At 44.9% G+C, this 14692-nt stretch overlaps 1 non-coding gene across 1 annotated transcript; it reads right to left on the bottom strand.

The window, feature by feature from the left end:
* Nucleotides 1–349: 349 nt before the first annotated feature.
* TRNAS-GGA (transfer RNA serine (anticodon GGA)) lies at nt 350–424 on the bottom strand. Its single transcript has one exon. It is a non-coding gene; the product is annotated as a tRNA-Ser (tRNA).
* Between the last annotated feature and the right edge of the window lie 14268 nt (nt 425–14692).

Raw genomic sequence — 14692 nt, 5'->3', positions numbered from 1 at the left:
GCGTAAGGGCCCAGTGTGACCATATGGTCACGGGCTCTATTTCAAAAACTAATTAGGCAAGAGTAATAATTCTTTGCATGTGAATTATTAGTATAAATGTAAGTTAAGATATGACATTTATTTGAAGATAGCAAGAAAATAAAGAAACCGGTCCCTAATGGGTTAAACACAACCAGCCTTTTCATGTTTCTATATTTTACTCATCTTTTCGTGTGACCAGAAATCAAATGTGCGGTAATTTTAATCTTGAATAAAGGGAAAATGAGACATCCACCTGTTTGTAGCAATTGCTACAAAGGAAACCCATACGGGTTCCTCGAAAGAAAAGCCTCATAGTTGAAGAAAAATTCGTCCTGGTCCGGGACTCGAACCCGGGACCACCGCCTTTCCGGGGCAGCCGCTCTACCATCTGAGCTAACCAGGCGGCTAGCAGATGGCAGAGCGAAGTCGAATTTGTCGACAACACGAAGCAAAGGCAAGAGTTTCAAACTCTTGCCTTTGCTTCGTGTTGTCGACAAATTCAAACTCTTGCCTTTGCTTCGTGTTGTCGACAAATTCGACTTCGCTCTGCCATCTGCTAGCCGCCTGGTTAGCTCAGATGGTAGAGCGGCTGCCCCGGAAAGGCGGTGGTCCCGGGTTCGAGTCTCGGACCAGGACGAATTTTTCTTCAACTATGAGGCTTTTCATTCGAGGAACCCGTATGGGTTTCCTTTGTAGCAATTGCTACAAACAGGTGGATGTCTCATTTTCCCTTTATTCAATACTCCTCTCCACCTTGCGGGTTTCCGCAGAACTACTACGTCAATTTTAATCTTCCTCCAACTAAAAATATTTACGGACAACGTTTGCTACAGTTTTCAGGGTCAGAAACTTGGAATAAACTACCAGCAGAAATAAAACAAGAAAATAATTTTTCATTTGTTCTTAAAAAATACTTGCTTACCCTCAATAATGCTTTTGAATGGTTACAATCATGATGTCCTTTCTTTTCTTTAGTAGCTCGCTGACACCTGCTGAACATATCTTAGTGTTTCGATTTTGTCGAGATTAATAATGTGTGTTCATAATAATGCAGAAGCTTGCCTGCAATCCTCCTAACTAGTGTATTGTGTTTACTTAGCAATGTTTCATAGTACAAGATGCTTTTCACTGTTTCGCATTTCATTGTGTACGCTCGTGCAACCTAATGGTATGCGACAAATATGTGTATGCACGTGATCTATTTTATTTGCCCTGCAATTGCAATTGTTATTAATTTTTCATTGGACCCGCAACTAGCCTGTGGCTATGGGTCCAACCAGTTCTGGTATTTCTGTATGTTCTATGTCTGCAAATAAAGAATTGAATTGAAAAAGGTCCTTGGCATCCCCTTTCTTATGGATTAAGAATATGTTAGCGTTCTTCCAAGATTCCGGTATGCTCGAGGTCATAAAGCATTGCGTATACAGGGTGGCCAGATTGTCTAGAACAATCTGCCCACCATCGTTCAACAAATCTTCTGTTACCTGATCCTCCCAAGCTGCCTTCCCCCTTTGCATAGCTCCCAAGGCTTTCTTTACTTCTTCCGGCGTTACTTGTGGGATTTCGAATTCCTCTAGACTATTCTCTCTTCCATTAACGTCGTGGGTGCCGCTGGTACTGTATAAATCTCTATAGAACTCCTCTGCCACTTGAACTATCTCATCCATATTAGTAATGATATTGCCGGCTTTGTCTCGTAGCGCATACATATGATACTTGCCAATTCCTAGTATCTTCTCCACTGCTTTTAGGTTTCCTCCGTTCCTTAGACCATGCTCAATTCTATCCATATTATACTTCCTTATGTCAGCTGTCTTACGCTTGTTGATTAACTTCGAAAGTTCTGCCAGTTCTATTCTAGCTGTAGGGCTAGAGGCTTTCATACATTCACGTTTCTAGATGACATCGTTCGTCTCCTGCGATAGCTTACTGGTATCCTGTCTGACGGAGTTACCACCGGCTTCTATTGCACACTCCTTAATGATGCCCGGAATTTGAACCTTGGACATTTATGTGGGGGATAATAAAATGGCTTTTTAAGTCTAGCTCCTCTGAAATATATATAATTTGACACCTTGCAGGCTATGCTGCAGCTTCCTAAGTCCCAAACTGGCATCAAGAAAGCCAGTATCATAAAATGCTACTGGGCTGGACAAATCAGTTTCCAAAGAATTTTGTTGCGTTTTTGACCTCCTTTCCACAGTTCCTGTGACAAGTTTGTTTGAAAAGACATTCTCAAAGCTAACATATGTAGAGACCAGGCTGAGAAGGTTTATGTCAAGAAAGGTTTAGCTGGCTGATAGTGCCTTTGGTAAAGCAATGAATTGCATTTTTTATCATGTTATGACGATAAATAACACTATACCATGCAGACTCATGCTGCAGCTTTCTTTCCTGCCATGCAACACCAAGAAAGCAAATGAGTCATTGCAAAGTAATCTGCATATTGTATCCCAGCTGTACTGAGCGTGCCACATAACAAGAGAATCCTGCTGACTTTAATTCGCCTTTCGAGTGCAGTATGTGTTTACCAAGCCATACCTTTACGTTGGGTTGATATATGTAGGAATGCCCTTTCACCTTCATGTCAGCTTAGCTGTGTCAACAGCAGATGCACTAAAGCTACACACTCTTGCTACCTGATTCGAATATTGCAACTGAAATGAAGGAAACACAGGTCTTAACAGTAAACTTTGTCGGGAGCACACGCGCCCATCTTCCCCCGCGCCGTCGCGTCGAGAGCCGGCATAGACCGGGGAGAGGTGCACTATGCCCTCTCTCGATTCTCCCTGGCTCTTGCGACGCGTGCGCGCCCTTCCTCCCCGACTCACGGGCAGGCAGCTGACGGGCGAGGAGGACATTCCCCTCGCTCAGGTAAAAAGGTACAAAACAGCGCGACCGGGGGAGACCCTCTCTTTCTGAGGCCGTACCCCTAGCCTGCCGGACTGGAGTACCTGCCGCAACCCGTGAGTGACCACGTTGCCTGACTACCGCGGGCAACGAGGCCAGCCAATTTATTATTATTACAGAGAGGACGTCCCTCTGCCAGTGTTCTTTATTGCCGGTAGCAATAAACGTTCTTACATTTGACGCCGCTGGTTGCCTTATTCGTTCGAACCCGACGTAGCCGCGATTCCCGCGCTACGGGTTGGGGAGTGGCACAAAGCGACTGCGTGGGGCTAGATCCGGAGCTCGCCTTCAGCCCTAGCCGCACGTAGAGGGGTACCCCCACAACTTTTAAAGTGTGTATTTAAATACTTGTGAAACATTCTTTTCGCAAAGACCATGTGTCGCCTACTGGTGTAGAGATGTAGCTTGGCAAGTAAGAAACTGATGTGCTTTTATCTAAAAATAGAATTGATTGATGTTTTGTGGGACAAGGTTCCTGGTGTCTTAATGAGCCTCTTTATAGCTGGGAATATTTTTGCCATTGTGTCAGCATTGAAAACTTGTCAGAATCTTTCATCTTGGTGCATTAGAAAACACCCTGACACAAAATGAATGTAACCCTTAATGTCCTTGAAAGAAAGGTGCTGAAGATAATTTGGTGAATACAGCAGAATGAAATGCAGGGACTTGGATGGGAAATAGGTAAGCAATTTACCATCCACGTTATGAATGCAAACAGCTGACACTTAATAGAATAAAAAAGCCCTGGAGCAAGTCTCTGGCTTGCATTGCAAGACCTGTGCACACCTATGACGATATTGCAGTATTCATGGCAGAGACGGCACCATTCAACCTTGCACACTGTAACACCCTGTGTATCTCTTTCAAATATTCTTCTACCAACATGTACCAACTGCATGTTGCAACCAGTAAAATCATTGCTATTGTCGTACAGTCAGTTGCCATGTTTATTGGATTCTCGTTTTAACAGCCGACTTCAACCTTCCACACTGAGAGCTGGGCAAGTTAGTGCACCTTTAAGAGACTAGAAACAGTGCCCAAAGTATGAAGGACAGTGAAAACGCAACAGGAGTACCTACTTGCAACTGAATGTTTCATTCAGGTATTCAGTTACAAGAACAATATACAAACACCATGCAGCGTGAAAAAAAGCAAGCAAATGAAGTGCAGACGATTAATCATGATTGACATTGCTAGAAACCACAAGCATGAGTGACGTCGTGAGTTAACTGCGACATGGCACTAAGTCAAAGCACAAAGCCATGTTAGAACTTACATGCGAATTATGTGATTCAATGAATTCAACAGTAAGCTTATAAACAATGTCTTCTAACATTTGACTTGAATAAGGTGCTAAGAAGATCAATATATATATAGCTACAAATGCCTTAGTCACCAGATTTAAAAAGCGGGAGGACTTTCATTTATCTCAAAGATGAAAGAACAATACATGTTGTGAGCGAATGCTGAGAAATAACAGCGATACTGAGGAGTCCTTTAAAAAAATATATTGTACCAAAAGGCATAAGGGAATTACGTCAGGGACTCCACATTTCTTAAATTTGCAGACATACTTCTATATTTTAACAATATTACTAAGGCATACAAATTTAAAACAGAAATGCCACCACGTTAGTATTTGCCATAGGAAATGATTTCCTAGGGGTACATGTACAATGGCCCCGAACTGAAAATTGTACCACTAAAGCTCTACCACATGTGTTTGACCTCTGTTGATTGCTTCAAGTCCAGCTAAGTCGTACAAGCCTGTTCCCTTAGTGAGTAAAAATTAGTGAGAGAAACTTGACCTTTTTTGTAGAGCAAAGACAGCTGACAAAAATGAAGCACACAAAGGTAGAGAGGTTTTGGTATAGCCTGTGCAGTGAAAGATCCACTAAAGATCCAGGTGCTGTACCATATCTTCAGAAGATAAAGCATTTATCTAAACATGTGCTCAGGGTGTATATGATCACACTCCCATGCATGTGATACATAGTGATAATCACCACAAAAACCTATCGCATTACTATTACTTCCACAGGTAACTTTCATGGCTGCTATGGAATGGCTGCCTCACTGCACCACAATCTATAGCAACGAATACACTGGACATTCCAAATGGTTCATGAAAGCGAGTTGGGTATACTGGCCACACTCAAGCAGCGGCACTCCACACACTGTTCAACGCCCAGCCTCGTGTGAGTCACTTAAAACTCGTCACGGACTCTTGCTGACACTGCCTTAAGGCCAGAATACATGGAGCGAACTTTCACGATGAAGTTCGGGCGGCAGAAAATCTGCCGCGGCGCGACGCCGTATGTTCGTCGTGCTGCGCTACATGGAGCGAAGACACGGCGGCCGCCGCCGGCGAGTCGCTGCGTTGTTATCAGAGTGGCTAGACGAGGCAAAAGCGCTGTTGTGAAACACGCGACAAAAAAAAAAACTTTAACGACAACTATTATTGCTTTTGAATTGGGGAACTCTCTAAAAACGCGTAAAATTTTGTTTAGAAATGTCCCACAGGATGGCACGCTTCTGAACAGCCGAAATTAATTTGTCATTAAATTCCAGCCGCGCCTCTTTGGATACCATGAATACGAAAAGCGGGAGACCAGCGTGAACGATAGAGCGGGATCGGGATACACGGACATGCGGGGAAGCCAGGTCGGAAGTCGGGGCGGATAGTGAGACCTGATTGGCGCGCTTTGGGGCGCCGCTCGTTTGCCGCTTCCGGTATCGTCGATGCCCGACGAACTTTTCTGCGCCAGCTAGATCGGCGGCGAACGACGTTTTCTCCGGCGCCGGGCGTCGCGCGTACGCCGCCGGGCGTCGAACGCCGACTATTCGTCGTATATTCGCTGCATGTATTCTGGCCTTTGTGCGGGAACAGGCCTTTCTGTTAGATTCACGTTTCACGTCCAGGTTTTCCTTACTAGGCTTCTGCGTGCGTAAGGCGACGCGAAATGTGTGAATGCACTTTGTTCATTGACAAAAGGCACCCTTACTTTGCAAAGCAATTTGCAAATGTGTATACACCCTTCATCGACGTCAATGCCGGCGGGCTACACTTCCGCGTTTTCAAGCTCATGAGCAGTGTGTCGACGTGGTGTCCAAGGATAAACAAGCATCCGGCATTACCAAAAGGCGTAACCACAACTTAAAAAAGCGCTGCATATGATCCACTCTGCAATATGCAGTATCGGTGTCGGCACCATATGCAGTCGGCGCTGTGTTACCACGACTCTTCGAAACCGACAGTCCAAATGGGGCGGCGGCATGTAGTGCTCTTTCGTGGATGCAGTACAGTTCGTTCGAAGCTTCTGTAGCTTCGTAACGGCAACATTATTCAAAATGACATATCAAATTTGTCTGCTTTGAATGATCTAATGGATGCCGTTTACAGAACCGCTATATCTCTTATTGATGCAGAGCTATTAGTTTGTAAACTTCGTGCTTCTATTTTATTCAAACTTCTAAATTTTTGGAAATCTTTTTAGCAAAATTCAAGCCCTAAATCAAAATTCCGCTTCCAACAGTCACTAGAACTTCACTTTCTCTCTCAAATTCAACAAATGTCATTAAAATCGGTCAGGAGGTCACCCCTGAAAAACGTTTTTGCGTTTTTACATGTACTTGAATGGGCCGCGTCGGAGTTGGGCTCGAGCTAAAGCTTCCTCTTAAGAGTGGAACGCGATAGCATTCAAATATCCCCGACTGCTTCTCACGCGTCGCGGCAACTGCAGCTTATGTAACTGTAATGTTTATCGGGAAACGGTGGCGGCGAACGCTATCCACGAAGGCGAGCGTTCTGACAGAAAAACGGCCCCTTGCGTGGGCCGATCCCGGAGGTAGTTCACAGCCGCGCCGTGAAATTGCATCATTTTCAGGTTTTAACGTTGTTTCGCACTTTTAACATTTTCGTTTTAGAAGAAAGGAAGGAAAAAAACAAAAAGGGAAGCAGAGGGCAAGGAGGCTAACCAGAATAATGTCGGATTGGCTACCCTACACTGGGGGAATCGGAAAGGCGAAATCACAGATGACAGGGCTAGAGAGGAGGGAAGGAAAAAAGAATATTATCGGTGAGTTCACTGACGCGTGTGATCCAATAGTAGTTACACTAGTAGTCACAGAGGTTCACACAAGTCCGTCGCCTTCAAGAAGCACGAAAGTGCCTTCACCGCTTTATGGGCCGACGAGCTATGGGGGCGTTGTACCAGCAGCACCTGCACAGAAAGTGGCCGATTGTGCGGTTTTCGGAGAGCGTTAGCAAGTTCTTGTCTTCCTGGGGCATATCGTGGACAGTGGTGCTGCTGGTGCTCGATATTATATTCGGTGCCGCACACCTCGCATGCTGCACTGTCGGTCACTTCAATTAATGTAGAGTATGGCTTTGTGAAGGCAACTCCTAACTAAAGGCCACAGAGAAGCGTAGCTTCACGTCCAGGAAGTCGTAATGGAGGTCGTAGTTGCAGTGAAGGGTTTATTCGATGCAGTTGTGTAGGTTTTAAGTTTTAATAATTTAAAATAAATTATGGGGTTTTACGTGTCAAAACCACTTCTTGATAACTCACCTCGCCTGTATTGCTGTCATGAACGCTTAGATAGGAAATGTAGCTTTTAAATCGGCGCATCAGGAATCCGAAAAAAGCTGCCCTCTACTATCGCACCGAGGTTTTTTTTTTTCATTTTGCACTTCGTCCTGTGAGAGATGAGGCAGGTCGCCGACAAAAAAAAACGTACAACATACTAACAAGTAACCATGGATATCCGTGGGACGTCCACCATAAGTCCAAAAGTCCATCCATCCGGATATCCAACACGGACGTCTCTGGGACGTACAGGCGAAGTCCATATCCTGTTTGGATGTCTGAAGTATATCCCCACGGGATATCCATGGGACATCGCGTTTCGAACATCCGCTGGCTGTCCATAAATAGGCATGTCCAGGATATATGCACTAGTGAGTTATAAAACTAACATAAAAATATTGCCGGAAAGTTTAGTCTGTTCATATTATATGTGTTTATTTTTGTTCTCTATCGGACACAGTCCAAGCTTTTTTCAAAGCAAAATAAATATATTTCCCACGTAATATAAATTCTGCCCACTTTAATATCGTGGTATTAAAATACGTTTTTTTTTCGATCGGCGGGTCATACAAACAATTTGGAGTTTGCTTTAAAAAACGCTTAACGCTTGTGGATGACTAGCAGAATATATAAGAGCCATTTGAAGCCACTTATTCGACCTAGAGCAGAACACTCTAGTTATCCCTCATTATGAAAAGGTCCTGATCTCCGAACATGTAACTGGGACTTATTCTGTGTAGGTTCAGGTGTATCAATGAAACAGGAAGTAAAATACGTTGGGCTAGTTGGTGCATTATATTAAAGGGAAGCTGAAAGGTTTTCCAGAAAAAATGAGTGAACATCTGTACATAATGGCTTGCAACCCTCCGAATTCGGATATCGTATCGAAATTGAGCGAAAGAAAGCGCAAATGTATTTTATTTCGACGAAAAGTGCAGCAGCGGACACGCCCAGCTCGCGCGTCTCGTTTCCGCCTGTGATTGGTCGGGCGCCTTGTGACGTCAACTCTAGTAACCGACCGCTGCCGCTACACATAAAGCGCCGTGCCAGGTAGTTTGGTGCTGTTTTTCTGAGACGGTAATGGAAAATCTAGAGAGACTGCGTTTTTCTGAGGAGTTCGGTGTTACTGCCTACATGTACGAGCCGATTGCGAAGAGCCGGCCTCTCGAAGAAGCAAACGATGCTGGTGCGAGCAGTGCTTTCGACGCGAACGACAGCAAAGTCTTTGGATCTCCTCGTGTTGGAAATGCTCTTTGGTGAGTATGTTTTTTGCAAGGCGATCTAGTGATCTCGCCGATCTTTCGCCGATCTAGTGAGCTCGTTTCCGGTCAAACAACTGTAGTGTTGTGTTCCTGCATGCCTCCTCGTGGAACGTAAGCGGGGATGCGATCGTCGGCATTTGTGCGCTGTCCAAAGCTGTCGGCAATCTACAAAGACGGTTTAAACGCGTGAAAAGCTTCCCGGTTCATGCAGTACGTGTAGTGACCTTCATATGTTGACTACCACGTTGACTACCACTCACGTTGATTACCACTCACGTTGACTACCACGCACGTTGACTACCACTCTACATACACGCAGACGCACAAACAAAGGAATGCAGGGTCGATCGAAGCAGATTACGATGGCACACACGCAGAAACAAGCGCGGTCAGGCACAATCGCGGACGCTGCGAAGGATCGAAACACTAGAGTTGACGTCACAACACCGTGGTTTCCCGTCTCCGCTCGCATCGTCAGCGTCAGCAGCAGCGCGCGGCATTCGACGGGGGGCGGAGCTACAGCGCAATTTCAACTCATGATTACGTCGCTCCTAATTGAAAACAAAAACCCAAATTTTACCTACATGGTTTATAACGTTCCCGCATCCGTGTATGAGCGTCTGATTGAATTCGACAGACTCTTCAGCTTCCCTTTAAGAAAAAGCAAGCAAAAAAAAAGACGGACAAAGGAAACATACACAAGACAGGTCTCTTGCACCCTCTTTCCTGTCTTCTTGTATGTTTCCTGTGTGCGTCTGTTTTTGGGTGCTTTCGTAAAACAGGAAGTAGTCTACAGTGTTCAGTTTTGCATACAATTATATCATTGTAGGTAACAAAAAGAAATCTCGAAGGCTACGTTTTTGATGGCTGCGTGCGTTGAAAGCGATTACGAAAACTACAATGCCATGCATTGACGGAAATCTCAAAGGCAATGTGTTTCTGGCCTTAAGGCGCCGAGAGCGTTAGCAGAAACTAAAACCTCAAAATGAGATACGGAATATTCTCAAAAGAAGCAACTATTCCACTGTGTATTAATACAATATTTCAAAAACCTATTTATGCTTAGGTATATGCACGTTGAAGTGTTAGAACCTTGGCAAAGCAGAGCCCTGCAGTGATCCAATTGAATCCAAGCTCTAGCCATCGTCGCCACGCCGTTTTTCATTCTGTGATCGTTTTAAGGGCAGCGGAGCCGCGTTTGTCACATTCCGTGCCTGCCGAAGTCTCCTGCTCAGCTACTAAGGTATGACAGCTACATCGATTTCTTTTTTAATTCGATTGAGTATTGAAATGTGTTTTCTTCACAGGTGCCAGCATGCCTAGACTGCGCGAGAAGCCGTACACGCGAAAGAGAGCGTCGCTGTAAACAAAGACGCTATTCGAGGACTTCGGGTCTCGCACTGGTAGCCAGCAGTCAATGGCTTGAGAACTCACAAGTCTAGAACTGTGCAGTGGCGCATATACGCCGCACACATGCATTAACATGTGCGGTAGGGCTGTCCCTGCAAACATTTGTACGCCTTGTGATGCTGGCCGCTGCACCGAGGCGACATCGGAAGTTCAGGATGGGGGTTGTGACACTACGCGCACTAAGGCCAATGTGCCTTGTTTCCCTAATGGATCGACTCTACGTGACTCTTTGGATGGTTAACTTCGCTGTGAGAACGGAACATGATCCCTTAAGAGAGGTGTACGCACAGGTCAATGTGGGTTCTCTGGTAAGCCGGACCTCGGAGCCTACATTTGCTTTATCTACCGCGGACTCTTCATAGGTGCCCTTTGATATTGCTGAAAAACTGTGCATTTGGGCCAATAAGAAAAATCTAGGGCATACAGCGATCACATATCTACTAAAGATGCTCAAGACAAGTAGCTTTCACCCTTCATCTCTCCTAAGTGACGCTCGCACTTTGCTCTCCATGCCCAGGGGTACAGAATGTGCACCTACTTTAGCTGCAATGGCTCGTGAGCAAAAAAAAACAAATTTGCTTGCAGTGCTGACTAGAAAATCCCTTGTCGGAAGCATGCTTTAAGGGCAGCCATGTTTCTTTGTTATTTAACACTGGCGGACTGCCAGTTTCAAAGAGTTCTACCATGAAGTTATGGTGCGCATGGCAGAGTTCCCCCTTTGTAGTCGCCATTTTTGCTGGCCCATCAAAGCTCGTTTCAGCAAATGGTTTTCTGAGCCCTCTTGTCAGTGACCTACAACAGCTTCTTTCGCATAGAATGGTTTCGCATAGAATGCAAAGTAGAGGGCACATACAGCAGCAGCCGACATTGCTTTCCAACAAGATCCTCCACTTTGCGCACTGATGATTCATTCAGGCGTCAGATTGACCATGACCATCACCTGCGCACCACAGTCTTGACGCTGCTTCCCATAGACTGCATTGCCTCTGCACCCCATGACTACATGCACCTTTTATGTCTGGGCATTATAAAAAAAGTTGCTTAGTGCTTGGTTAGGTGGTCGTTTACAGGTCCGTCTCGGACCCGCAGAGTGCGGACGGTTGTCTGACTTTTTTTGTTTCGCTCCGTATGTTCCTAAATAATTTTCACACAAACCTAGAAGTATAGCAGATGCTGAGTGTTGGAAGGCAACAGAATTCAGATTACTTCTTCTCTACACTGGGCCTCTAGTACTTATGCCCGTTCTGGCTCCCGATCTTCACATGAACATTCTTTCGCTTCCCTGTGCAGTGTACATTCTGGCAAGTCCTAGTCTGTGCCGGCAGCATACTGATTATGCTGAGTCTCTTTTTCAGTACTTTGTTAAAGCTTTTGCAAAATTGTATGGAAATAACCATTTTTCCTACAGTGTTCATTGTGTATTACATCTTTCAAATTATGTACGCAAGCATGGACCACTGAACCTGTTCAGCGCATTTCCCTTCGAAAATAATGTGCAGTTCCTCAAGCAGCTTCTAAAAAGTCACAGGACTCCACTTGCCCTGCTATACAATCGCTCAAAGGAGTGAGAGGGAAAGGTGGCGGCAACCCCTCCATCACTCAAAACAATTAGGTTAACAAAAGAACATTAAGATCGACCTCTCTTAGCTACCTCTGCACCACCCCAGTACGAAGAGGCCATGTTTGCTAGCTTCATCTTCAGTGTAGATGTTCCTGATAACTGCAGCATAGTAGATGGCTCTGTCATGATTGTAGACTATTTCGCACACTTTAGAGCTACACAAGCACCCTGCATCATTGGTCGCGAATTCGTGGTGGAGGAAAACTTTTATGAAAAGCCATTTTCTTCTTGCACCATTGATGTTTCTGTGGTTTCGCAGTTTTCTAATGTTACATGTTGGCCATTAAGGAATGTGCGTAAGCTTGTCAGGTTACCCTGGCATGGCAAATTTGTTACAATTCCATTGCTGCACATGTCTTAGCCGCCAGCGTTTTCAGTGCTATTGAAGTGATGTGGTCAACGTTAATTAGTTCATGTCATTTCTGTTCCTTTCGCAGTTTAATAATCCTAATTCATACCTTCTTCTTGCTTTATTCTTCTTTTATTCCATGCTGCAAACTAAAATGTCCGAGCAGGGTGGCAATCAGAATTTTGGTTCTGCTGTTCTGTTCTGCTGTGCTATTGGAATTGCAAGTTTTCTTTTTATCAGGGCATATTTCTTCTTTGAACAATATGCATATATGTGCTTTTTGGTCTTTATATGTATAAAATTAAATTATGGGGTTTTACGTGCCAAAAGCACTTTCTGATTATGAGGCACGCCGTAGTGGAGGGCTCCGGAAATTTCGACCACCTGGGGTTCTTTAACGTGCACCTAAATCTAAGCACACGGGTGTTTTCTCATTTCGCCCCCATCGAAATGCGGCCGCCATGGCCGGGATTCGATCCAGCGACCTCGTGCTCAGCAGCCCAACACCATAGCCACTGAGCAACCACGGTGGGTCTTTATATGTATAGGGTGACAATAAAAGTTTAATTGCATTTGGAAGTAGGTGTAGACTCATTTCTTGTTTATTTAAAGCAGAGTCACTATAGCAAAATGCATTCAAGCACTCGACCAATGTAATATATATAACATTGGTCGAGTGCTTGAATGTGCCCCGGCCACTATTGTCGCTTCGAGGTATGTGTATATCTCGAATATCCGCGGACATATATATATATACACAGTGAAGTAGACGCGCGTATGAAGCGGTTTATTGACGTTTCGGCCGGGGTCCGGCCTTCATCAGAACCCGGGGTCCATCAGAAGGCCGGACCCCGGCCTTCTGATGAAGGTCGGGGTCGGGATGGACCCCGGGTTCTGATGAAGGCCGGACCCCCGCCGAAAGGTCAATAAACCGCTTCATACGCGCGTCTACTTCACTGTGAATATTTACCCGGACCCAGAACTGCTTTTTTTCTGGTGTATATATATATATATATATATATATATATATATATATATATATATATATATATATATATATATATATATATATACGAAACTCCCCCTGAATATCCACGCTGGATGTCCGCGTCGGACGTACTACGGGTGATTAAAGCGGTTTCCTTTGGATTTCCCAGGGACGTCCCTCGAACGTACATCGGACATTCATGGATATCCCACGGACATTCTTAATATCCAGAAAGGATGTCCGTCGGACGTTGCCGGGATATGCGCGGTTACTTGGGTTTTGGAACCTAACTGCAAGTACTTCACATGTCATACGCAAGGGTGTACCTGGCCTGGTGCCCAGTAAATGTGACGTAATATTGCGAGCAGCTTCGGCCATAGCATGCTAACGGATGATGACACAGAGACAGTTTGCTCAATTGTGTCGTGACCTTTGCGTCAAGGGGCAAAAACCAACATAACCTTGTATGTCTTAATACTTAAGCACATATATATTTGCAGCTGCCGCGGTAGCCCATAAAGGCGGATAGCAAAGTCGCTAGCGAGATAATTGGAGGCACCTTAACGAAACCGATAAGTCAAAAGCCGTCCATGACGGCCTCTCTTCTAGACGCTGTGCGATGTTCGGATGTTAACAATGTGTGCCGACTGAAGAAAGGCTGTCACGGAGTGCTCCTGACGGTCAGCGTAACTTGTTTACTCCGCAGCATCAAAAAGGAAAAAAGGAAAAAAAAGAGAAGAACCGTATCAAAAGGCCTGAATCAATCATCGCTCGTCGCGACTAAACGCTCTCAGGATGACAAGTCATTTGCAGGCGACGAGCGGCTACGCTTCATCAAGAACACTGATAAAGCCGGCGGGACAAGCATTGTGGCGAAGTTCAATGCGCAGGGATAGCTTTTAATTATTCTATTTTTCTTTGGCTGATGTCATCACGGCTCACCACGGGAAGTTTGAAAAGTTTAAGGTCAGTACGCCACGTGGTAGCACTCACGCGAACTAAACCCTCGTTTCCAGAAAAGCTGGATACGTTGTTACAGGTGAAAGCAGTGACCAGTCTTTTGGGACAAACTACGTAACATGGTGTTAGGTGTTTGTGGTGATCTTTACCACCTTGGTGTATGCAAGGTCCTGAAGAGAAAATCCCAGGACCCGAGATGAGGAAGGGCGAAAACATAGAGCTGCTGCCTAGATGGAAGAAAATAAGTGGTGTAACTTACCACTTGTACTGGAAGGAGGAGAGGAGTAGCAAATCTGACTTTTAGGTGCAAGCTTGAAGGCCTGAGCAAGCAGAGCGGGGCCCAGTGTCCCCACTGAGTATGCGGCGCTTAGAAGTTCGTACCAAAAATTTTATTACGGTAAGAAATATGTGTGTGGAGATACAGAAAAGAATTGTGGCGAAACCGAACAAGATTAGTTTGGAGGGTTATAGATGTTAACTAAATTAACTAAAATGAAGGGTATAGTGGGGAGTTTGTATAATTAGATGAATTAGGTATAGTAGGAGAGTCTCCGGGACTTCCTCGGCATAATATGATACAAT

This window comes from Dermacentor albipictus, unplaced genomic scaffold (genome assembly GCF_038994185.2).
Source record: "Dermacentor albipictus isolate Rhodes 1998 colony unplaced genomic scaffold, USDA_Dalb.pri_finalv2 scaffold_20, whole genome shotgun sequence".
In the NCBI taxonomy this organism is placed as follows: domain Eukaryota; kingdom Metazoa; phylum Arthropoda; class Arachnida; order Ixodida; family Ixodidae; genus Dermacentor; species Dermacentor albipictus.
The sequence above is the reverse complement of the archived record's forward strand: the minus strand, read 5'-3'. Positions and strand labels throughout refer to the sequence as shown.